At 32.5% G+C, this 11,659-nt stretch overlaps 1 long non-coding RNA gene across 1 annotated transcript; it reads right to left on the bottom strand.

Moving 5' to 3' along the window:
• Positions 1 to 1,500: 1,500 nt before the first annotated feature.
• Positions 1,501 to 11,456, bottom strand: LOC136029842 (uncharacterized). The gene is made up of 3 exons (XR_010618127.1): positions 11,386 to 11,456; positions 7,393 to 7,587; positions 1,501 to 1,784 (listed from the first exon to the last, which is right to left on the bottom strand). It is a non-coding gene; the product is annotated as an uncharacterized LOC136029842 (long non-coding RNA).
• Positions 11,457 to 11,659: the final 203 nt, after the last annotated feature.

Here is an 11,659-nt window from a genome sequence, read left to right as displayed (position 1 = left end):
TGCTTCCCTTAATTATGCAGCAAGAACAGTCTGTCTCAGTTAAGACAGTTTAAAATAGTTTCAGTAAAGACATTGTGCATGCAACTAATATTCATTAGGCGGAATGGTTTTGAAATTTTCAAAACATAATTTTCAACCCGGTCTTTTTAAATGGCATTCTAGCTGATCTTCAAGAAACCTTATTAAAGGGAGAGTTTAAAACCCTCATAATTAATGCTTATGCATAAAACGATACTAAGGCTAGTACTACCACTAAAGCTAGGGCTACTACTATTAATTCTAATGCTACTAATACTATTGCTGCTGTTAAAACTAACAGTATCAAGGCAAAAAAATTTGGAAAATATTTGGAACTAAGTCGAAACACACTCTGCCAACACAGGCTGTTTGAAAGAATTCCTTGTTAATCCTCTTCTGATTTCTAAGTCTTAGAAATACGCCTCGTGAAATTTTGGCAAAACAACATTTACCTGAATTTGGAACATAGAGGAGAAATTCTGGAAGCTCCATTCAATTACACCAACAACAATTTACCTGAATTTTCAGTTATCAGTTTCTTTTTCTCTGGTTTTAGTTCTGAAAATGCAATTCCTGTTATTAGACTAGAATTTTAAGCCATATCAATGAGTTATTTTTTTTTATAAATTTAGGAAATGAATATGCAGTGAGTGGGCGTTTTAGTAATATTTTTGGAACGGCTTACTGTCAAAAGATGAAAATTCTGGGGCATCATGGGTGGGATATTCAACTGACCAAACGGCAATATGTACCTACTAATCATTTAATGAGGGAACATCATTAAAGGGAAAGTTTAAAACCCTTACAATTAAGTATTTATGCCTTAAATGATGTTTATTCCTAAATTTCTATACCAATAGGAATTTCTCAAGCTGATTTTGGGTGCAATTATCCGCCATTCTTTGCATGGCTTGAACACAAACTTTCATCTTTGGGTGATTACTTTTAGTTCTAAACATGGCCTCAAAACCTCAAAATATTAGCTTGTGAATGTTTATTTTTAGGAGAGATCACGTAATAGAGGATTTTTGAGAAGAATAAACTCTATGTATAAGTAGGCTTCATTTAATATTATATTTCAAAAAGGCTCTGCTTCCAAAGGAGACGACTCAAACAAATTTACATCGAATTCAATATAAAAACAGGATTTTTAAGGTTTTTGGTTTTTTTTCTTTTTAAAGAATTTCAATATGAAAAAAAGTGTGTACTGTAACGCCTAACTAAATTCAGTGGTTTCAGTTCAGTATAAAATGTATAAATTATGCCAGTTTGTCGTTCTGAACCCGGAAACATTTTGTTCTTCAGTCATGTTTGCTATACCACAGTCTGTCGGTATGGGTTAAAATATTAGCATGTGGAAGTTAATTTTTAGGAGAGAAAACGTAGAAGATGTCTATAGCAAAGAATAAACTCTATGTATAGGTAGGCTTCATTTAATATTATATTACTGAATGGCTCTGATTCTAAAGGAGAAGACTTGAACAAACTAACAATGCATTTAATAAAAAAAAATGTCTACAAAAAGTAGTTGGTAAACTGATTCTCGTTCTTGTGAAGTGAACATTAGGTACTATTTTTATTTCATGTCTTTTTCAACGGAAAATTGCAAATCTGTATGTTGGTTTATGCATCGGAGATAAATTTTTTGATTTAAGTTCCAAGCAGTCTATACTGCTATATCCAGTGATTGTGTTTAAGTAGCGCCATCTATAACTCAAATCACGCGATACAAGCAGTCAATAGACCACGGGAGCACACTCTTGATCCTGGAAAAAAAAAACAGAAGTAAAATAAAACCCTTGAAACTTAACAAACTGTAGGAAAAAGAAATACTTTCACTAAGGATTAGAAATTAAAAAAAAACAATTGAGGATTCAAAAAAAAAAATTATACAGGAACCGAAGGCCCAAGCTGCCGAGCACAGTAAGTGGTCTGAGTGGATTGATTGGAAGTCAGGTTCGAGCAAAGCCATATCTCTTTTTTTCTCGGGAGCTGGGGGAGGAATGTGGATTTTGCCACTCCCTACCGCACCATCAGTACTGTAAATATTAAAATTTCTTTTAAAGTGATAGTTGAATGTATTTCATGAGAAAATAATGCTACCCGTTTATACTTATTCCGTATAGATTATTAATTAAAAGTGTTAGTTTTATTACTATACAGCCTATATCTTAAGTCTGGTAAAATGTCTTTGGTTTTACTTGGTATTTTTTTTGGTATTTTTACAAAAAAATACACACTTTTGGTATTTTTTACTGTTTTAAAAAGTAGAGTTGAGAGAAAGAGTCAAACTTTAGTGCAAAGAGCGAGGCGTTGAGGAGGGAACAGCCCCTTTCATATACGGAATAATTTCTGTTCGTTTTAAGTTTTAATGTCACTCCAATTAAAAAAAAAACTTACAAGTTACAAAAACTTTTTTTTTATTTAATATTCCCAAGAATCTGGGATCCTGCTTTGTTTAAGAGGAAACTGCTGGTTGGGCTGCTTGGGAAACGAATTGTTGTTGGTAGCATTGTTGATTTAAATTTATTTCCTTATTTGGCCACGTATGTCTTGCAAGGGCCATATTTTTGTCATTCCAAGTTGTATTCCTTTCCCTAGGGTGAGACATGCCTGTGGGTCGAAAGGATGGACATAAGAAATTGTGGGGATTATGTGTAGATTGGTTCACTTGGTCACTTGATGTGCTTGTCAAAGCAAAACCTACATTTGAAGGACTAGAAACATCAAATACACAGTTTTTCACTTTGTTCAATAACTTACAGATTGTGTTTCTCATAGGGCCTGGTATATTTGTAGGCACTGATGGTTACTTTTTCCGAGTCTTTTAAAGCCTGTCAATTCTTTTTAATTTTGATCGTCTATTCTGGAGCCATAATTGCTATTTTTGCTCACTAGCTTGGTTAGAATGTGACAACTCAGTTCTTTAATTTTTACTGACGTAAACATTCTTCTTAAACTCCGCTTCAAGCTCAAATAGTTGCTTCTCTGTGTGTTGGGTACGAAATATTTTGGAAGGGATTTCCTTCCCTAAAAAAATCGATAAAATAAATGTCATTTACCAATAATTCTGTCTTCAAAAATTAGCAAAAAATGTTTTATATATGTATATATATATATATATATATATATATATATATATATATATATATATATATATATATATATATATATATATATATATATATGTATATATATATATATATATATATATATATATATATATATATATATATATATATATATATATATATATATATATATATATATATATATATATATATATATTTATGTATATATATATATACACACACACACACACACACATATATATATATATATATATATATATATATATATATATATATATATATGTATATATATATATATATATATATATATATATATATATATATATATATATATATATATATATATATATATATATATATATATATATATATATATATATATATATATATATATACTCCTGGAATTCCACATAAGGACTCATTCGAAGGAATATTAAAAGTTTCAGTACTCTTTTTCTTACCAAAGTCACCGGATCAAAACTTTGAGATAGATATTTTATTTAGCATAGTCAAAATATCTAATAACCATGTCTTTGAGGACAACTTAATCCTACAAAATCCTTAGGGGAAGGGCTAAAAATTATGATTTTTGCCAGTTGTTTACATATGCTATTTTGTCATTGGTAATTTTGCAGACGTTTTCCGGGGATATTTTTTGGTGGGGGTGGGGGGAGTCGGAGGAATAGGGTTACGTCAGACTTTTTTTCCATGGTGGATTTTATCGTAAGAATTTTTCTATGAAGGGCAAAAAAAAGTTTTTCTATGAACAGCACAAAACAGGTAGAAAACAAGCTAATATGATTAACGAACAAAATTCTAGAAATCATGCAAATTTGAAGATCTTATTCCCAAGTCTTTATGATTCAGATTATACTTAAATACTCGAAAAGAAGAGGGATTTACTCGTACATTACAATTGAAAACATTAATACACATTATTAAAGACAAAAAACAACAAAGATACATTATTTCCTCTGAAAGAAAATCTCTAAAAAAATTTTATTCGAAAATTTGTATTCTGGTGATTTTAACTAAGTTGCGGGATTGGAAACAAGTTTATTTAGTCATGATTTCCGCTTATCAGGGGAAGGACTTATTAAAAAGTTTGAAAACATACGAAATTATTCATCAATGAATAACCTTATTTATGCTCCAAGATTCACTCATGGACCGACTGTGGTTAATATATCCTCTAAAACGCTTGAACCATTGGAAATTCAAACTCTTGAGAAAGGTCCAAAATTATCTTTTCTTCCGAAACAGGTTCCTGTGGTGGATTGGACTTCCTCTCTAGAGTCTTCTTTGCACAAATTTTATTCATCTATTTCCAACCTAGACGAATTTAGGGCTAGTCTAATTGATTCCCTTTACAACAATAAAAAAAAAAATAAACAAGATAATTTGCATGACCTAAGAATTCTATCTAATCTCCGCTAAGACCCGTCCATTATTATAACTAAAGGAGATAAAAGCAATTCTTTCGTTGTCATGGATACAACAGACTGTGACACGAAAATTTATGTACATCTAAACGACAAAACTACATATAAAACCATAACCCACGATCATACTGATCAGTTCGCCAAATAATTATAAAAAATCTAAAAAATGGTAAAATTATTTCATAACTATATAGTAAATTTTTCCCCCGTGGCAGCTTTTGTCTAAAATTTTATGATCTACCAAAATTACATGAGCATAGCATTCCTTTAAGGCCCATTGTAGCTTGTACGAAAGCCTTCGCCTCCAACGCAAGAAAATGGTTATGTACAGCCTTCAAACCTTTGCTTTTTTCTCAAAAATCTTACATATGCAATTCGGTTGATGTAGTTGAAAAACTCAAAAACCTAAATATTTAAAAAAAAGCAATTATCAGTAGCTTTGACATTGTGTCTATGTGTACAAACATTATTGTAGCAGAATTTTAGAAATTATTAGAAAATAAAATAAATGAAGATTATCACTTAATAGAAGTTTCAGCAACATGATTAGATTGCAACGTTTTAATGACCTTAGTTAAACTTTATAACAAGTTTCAATGTATTTCCAATTTTGCAATTCTTTCTACCAACAAACAAATGTCTTACCCATGGGTGCGCCTCTCTCCGGGTTACTGGCGAATATGTATGTAGAGCATATCGAAAATTGGGCATTAAATTCGTATAATGTATGACGTAATTTTACTTTGGAACTATGGGGAAAATGAACCTAGGGGTTTTCTAGGTAACCTTAATACATATGAGAGGAATTTACAGTTTACCTTAGAAATTGAAATTGAAAATAAAATCTCATTCCTAGATGTGCTAATTATTCGTAGCTTAGATGAACTCAATTTTACTAATTACAGAAAACCAACACAAAATAATAGATGTTTACATTTTAAATCAAACCACCCCCCACAAGTTAAAAGAGACGTCGTAATAGCTCTCGTCAATCGTGAACTAGACTTCATCAGGGACATACTTTTTGGAAATGGGTATCTTCTTTTATTTATTAATAATACAATTAACCATAGACTGAAGAGACACTCCCGGAAAATCAACGATAATTTACCACTTGAGAATCCCGATAAGCCCTAAAACATAATTTACCTCTCGTATATTCCAAAAATCACTAGGAATCTTAAAAAAGTATGCACACAAATATTCTGTAGGTTGTATTTACCAATAATTTGAAAATCATAAATCTTGTAAGTTCTGGTAAAAATGAAACTCTAGTTACTCGCCAAAGAGGTGTTTATCAAATACCATGCGACTTTGGCAAATTCTATCTAGAGAGAACTCACTAGAATTCTGAGAAACGCCTACAACAGCATAAGGAAGTAATCGTCAAAGCTCTGAATTCTAATATTACTTCTGTTTCTTTTGATTCTTCTTTAACCAGCCATGTTTTTGAAAATCTAGCCACAAAATACTTTTTGAAGAATCCGCCATTATTAGCAATGACCGAGGCATGAAGCAAGTAGTTCGAGAAGCAATTATAATCAGACTTCAGATTAATAGTATTTCCTTAAATAGAGACTTATGAGAATATTTACTAAATGCTCCATACACAAATTTAATTCAAAATGACCTTAGGAAATATTACAAAAAAACAATAGATATTAACACAGAACCTGTCACAAATCGAACAGTTCGTTGTAACGAACTGTAGTAAGGAGCGACCTGGCTCAATAGTAAATGAAACCCTAAAAAACGGAAATTTGATACTAATAGATGCATCAAAAGAATCATATTTTTATGCGGATTTAAATATATTTGTTTCATCAAATTTAGTTTTACTCATCAAAAGTTACGAGCCTGAAAAAATTTGCCTTGTTTTGAAAAATAGAGGGAAACTCCCTCTAAAAGTCATAGGACCTTAACAAAAATCAAACTATCGCATTCAAGTTATTAGAGAACTCTATTGCAGAATTTTCAAGCTCCTACCTGCAAAAATGTGGAACTTGTTATTAGAATTGGGTCTTATTAAAATTGGGATTGTTAGATGTATTTGTTACATTGTTTTTTTTCCCAGGGGTGATCGTATAGAACAAGTGGCCAAGAATGTTGCAAGAGGGCTCATTCTAACGGAAATTAAAAGTTCTAGCACTCTATTTAAGTGATCAAGAAATTGGAGGGCACCTAGACCCCCTCCCACACTCATTTTTCCCAAAGTCAACGGATCAAAGTTTTGAGATAGCCATTTTGTTCAACATAGTCGAAAAACTAATAAATGCGTCTTTAGAGCTGACTTACACCCCCACAGTCACCGGGGGAGGAGCTGCAAGTTACAAAATTTGACCAGTGTTTACATACAGTAGTGGTTATTGGGAAGTGTACAGACCTTTTTAGGGGAATTTTTTTGTTGGGGAGGAGTTAGGGGAGGGAGCTGCGTTGGAGGATCTTCCTTTTAAGGAATTTTTCATGGGAGAAGAGAAGCTGTTTAAGAGAAGCTAGTAGAAGTTTAAGCTGTCCTTGATTTTCTTTTTCTTTTTCTTTGTGATCTTCATCCTTTATACTTGGTCGAAAAGATTTTTTGTGTACTTTAAATTCAATAAAAGCAGATACAGAATATATCAATATAGGCGTTATTTTTTGGACAAAATCAGGTTTTGAATTATAAAATGATACCCATTATTCTTGGCAATCAGTCAGCTGCACAGGTAGCTATTCTGTAAAACAGAAAACACTTAGACAGCACAATTTTGACTCATCAGGGCAATTGACACTGACCAGTTATGTAAAGGGTGCTCACTCCTATTAGAGATAATTAGGCAGAAAGTTATCAAGAAAAAGCTTACTTGATAAAGTTTCTTGCTTCTTCGTTGCTACTTTGGGTTTCTTTACTATGAGGTGTACCCGGATGGTCCATGAATAGTCCAGCCACAACAAAATGCATTGCAGCCTTCAAGTAGAATATAAACTGTAAGACTATACCACTTTCTTTATCAGCTAAGGTAGTCAGTTGAATGGCTATTTTAAAGGGAATCTGGTCCCTGTAATTAATAAAATAAATATAAATGATTTATTAGCAAAAAAATATCAAATACTAAAACAATAATCAAACAGTTTGTGGTAACGAACTGAAGAAAGGAGCGATCTGGCTCAATAGTAAACGAAACTTTAAAAATGGGATTTTGATACTAATAGGTACATCAAAAGAATCGGATTTTTATGCTGATTTAAAATATATAAGTTTCATCAAATTTAGTCTTACTTATCAAAAATTCCGAACCTGAGAAAATTTGCCGCATTTTAGGGGGAAATACCCCCTAAAAGTCATAGAAAATCACACCATCGTATTCAGCGTATCAGAGAACCCTATTGTAAAAGTTCCAAGCTCCTATCTACAAAAATGTGGAATTTCGTATTTTTTGCCAGAAGACCAATCACGGGTGCGTGTTCATTTGTTTTTTTTTGTTGTTTTATCTTCTCCTCAGGGGTGATCGTGTCGACCCAGTGGTCCTAGAATGTTGCGAGAGGGCTCATTCTAACGTAAATTAAAAGTTCTAGTGCCCTTTTTAAGTGACCAAAAATACTGGAGGGCACCTAGACTCCCTCCAACACTCATTTTTTCCCAAAGTCAACGGATCAAAATTCTGAGATAGTCGAAAACCTACTAACTATGTCTTTAAGGACGACTTACCCCCTCACAGTTCCGGGGAAGGGCTACAAGCTACAATCTTTCACCAGTGTTTCTATATAGTAATGGTTATTGGGAAGTATGCAGACGTTTTCAGGAGATTTTTTTTCTTTGAATTGGAGAGGGTTGAGGGGAAGGGGTCAAATGGAAGGATTTTTCCATGAAGGAATTTGTCGTGGGAAGAGAGAATTTCCATAAAGGGCGAGCAGGATTTTCTAATATTATTTAAAACAAAAAACAATAATGGGTAAATATAAAAAAAAATTTCAACTGAAAGTAAGGAGTAGCATTAAAACAAAACGAACTGAAATTATTACGCATATGAGGGGTTCGTCTTCTCCTAAATACCTGCTCTTTACGCTAAAGTACTTTTAGTAATTTCAACTATTTCTTCTACGGCCTTTGTGATTCAGGGGTCATTCTTAAAAAGCTGGGACAAAATTTAAGCTTTAGTGTAAAAAGCAAGGTATTAAAGAGGGGTAAACCCCCTCATCTACGTAGTAAAAATATAGGAATATAGAAGTTCGTTACGAGAGTTAATTCGGAAGTTACGTTTTATTAATAAAAACGTTCGTAAGAAATTAAAAGCTTTAGTTGCCTTTATAAGTAACCAAAAGATTGAAGGGCAAATAAGCCTCCTCCCTCACTCCTTTTTTCTCAAAATCGTCGGATCAAAATAAAGAAAAAGCCATTTAGCCAAAAAATAAAAAATGCAAATTAAAACGAACAGAAACTACTCCTTATATGAAAGGGGCAGTTCCCTCCTCAACGCCCCGCTCTTTACGCTAAAAACAAAGACGATTTGAGAGAAAGAGTCAAACTTAGCGCACAGAGCGGGGCGTTGAGGAGGGAACAGCCCCGTTCATATACGGAATAATCTGTTCGTTTTAAGTTTTAATGTCGCTCCTTACTTTCAGCTAAAGAAACTTTTTTTTATTAAATTCCCATAAGAGACAGTTTCAAATAGGTATTGAAATAGCTCGATGAGCGTGTTTTGGGTTTTACGAGAATAAGAACCTCTTCAATGGGGTATTTTGCTACATACCTTCAAAGCTTCTATCAAATCATAAATGACAATGATATCGAACCCGGAGTAGAAAATTTTGGCATATTAAAGCCAAGAAATTATCAATTTTAAACGAAAACAGCGATTGTTGTTTTATGGGACATATTAAACAGAAAATATTAAAAAGTGAAGAGATTCTCTATGTGCCGACCACAGTTTTAAAAGTGTCAGATTTCTAGGTTTTTCTAGTTTTAACACCAGAACAGCAAAATAACATGATATATCCCCTCGTAATCTTTTCCAATTGACAGTAAGATATCGGGAAAACAATAAAAAAGTTCATCTGATTTATGTATTTTTTACGAATTAGTTTTCCACTACATGGAGACTCAAAATATTTGTAAATAACCTGGAAACATGATTCATTTGTAAATTTTTGATTAAATTATATGAGATATTGTATAACATGCTCAGGCTTAAAAAATATTGGAAGAATAGGAAGAAAAGTCTGCGAGCTAAAATTAGAATATAGAAGCTAAGGTGATGAAGGGTATGTTTGATGTTTTAGAAAGGAATTGAGTAGGAATGTCTTGGGTACCCAACTGACGGCCATTTTTTAAATAGTAAGCTAGACGAAAAGGTAGTTCCAGCCAATTTCTAGGGCTAGAATGATAGAAAAATAAAGAAGACTAGGGCAAATTATACAGATGAAGGATGACAGATTGTCAAAGATCGAGTGTCAAAGATCGTGTCACTATTGTCATTATGAGATTATGGAAGTGTTGGGCTTACTCGTGAATGTTCCAGCACTAAACTAGCATATTTACCCTAAACTAACATGTACCCACCAATAAAAACCATGGGGATATTCCTTGAAATTTAGATTTTTGCATCTTCCACGCCCTTGGCTAACATGTCTCAATATTTCTCTTTGATAGCCAAATTTTCTTCTTTTATAATAAGTTTGATTTTTAACTGAAACTTAATTTGAGTTAAATCTTTAAAACCCCTAGGTTTTCTTTCTTTCGAGAAATCTCCTAAGAATTGTTCAAGTAATCTAATCTCCCTTTAAATGTATAAAAACACATTTTTATTCTGATAATCCCCCTTCTCTCTCAAGCAAGAAGCAAGACCCTATTAATAATTTTTTTTAGACCTATTCTTCTTAACCACTTTTGATAGCATGGTTCTCGCCTCACATGGCAAACCTTATTTATCATTTGTCAAGATTAATTTATACCTCAACCCCACTTTTCTTACAAGAGACTATTCAATCAATAACTTTCATCTTTCTTTGTTTAAACTAATTTTGCATTTTAAGTATTCTATCTGTTTTTATGTATCTGACTTATTTTGTCACTTCATTATTACTTCATTCCCACCACGTTAATGACACTTCTTAACTTTTTGTTCAATATTTATCTAATAATTCAGACTTTACAGGATCTTTTGCTATGCTTGATGTTTTCCTGGACGTTTGTCTCCTTGACGTTTAGATTGGACTTGGTTGGCTGGAGTCATTGGCTAAAATAGAATTTTTTTTTAACTAAATAAAAAGAAATCGTTTGCAATTTCTAAACCTCACTTAAAATGAAATTGAACCTTGGTACCATTCTAGAATAATGTTTTTATAGTTTTTAAAATAACAATTTAAACCTCGATACTAATTGGACGAGTCGATACTAAAGCTGTTCACGTCTATGCTTTTTCCCAAAAGACTGACCCAAAAAACTCCTTTCAGGTAAAAGAATCAACTCAGCTAAGGTCAAAGCTGTGTTGAAAGGTAGTAAATTTGAAAGCGTAGAACTGATGAAAACCAACACTGCCGAAAATCGAGAAACTCAATCTTAACAATTAGCATCACCGTTTTTGGATCCCTCAAAATTTTATAGTAGGGATTTAGGGAGGTGGCTTATCGCCATCCCCCGATCCTTAGCTCTCGGTGCTAAAGGTTTACTAGTAATTTACTGAAATAAACCATTAACAGATTTTTGTAAAAAAAAAGGTTTTACTGTTGTTAACAGCAAGATTTTTAACAACATTAACAATTATATTCAGATGTAAAACTGATGGTATCTATTTTCCCTGACTTAATTCTCTCATATTATGAGCCCCAACCCAGAAATCAGCTGAAGCAGGACTTACTATACATTTGGGATTATTTTTCCTAATGTTCACTTCACAAGAACTTGAATCAGACTAGTATATTATGCGAAGAGCAAAAAAAAAGAAACAAAAGAAAGATTGATCCATTCAATCTCGTTTCACCTGGATTTTCAAAGATGCATGATTTTATTTCATGTTTTAATCTTTCAGCGACCTTTTTCTTCAGCTTTTATATTCCCTTGACACTGTCAAATACATACATTGAAGTTTGGCATGTTTATTAAACTGAGTAAGATGTATTTTTGTCAAGCCA

This window comes from Artemia franciscana, chromosome 8, assembly GCF_032884065.1.
Source record: "Artemia franciscana chromosome 8, ASM3288406v1, whole genome shotgun sequence".
NCBI classification, from domain to species: domain Eukaryota; kingdom Metazoa; phylum Arthropoda; class Branchiopoda; order Anostraca; family Artemiidae; genus Artemia; species Artemia franciscana.
Note: the sequence above shows the minus strand (reverse complement) of the source record. Positions and strands in the feature narration are given on the sequence as shown.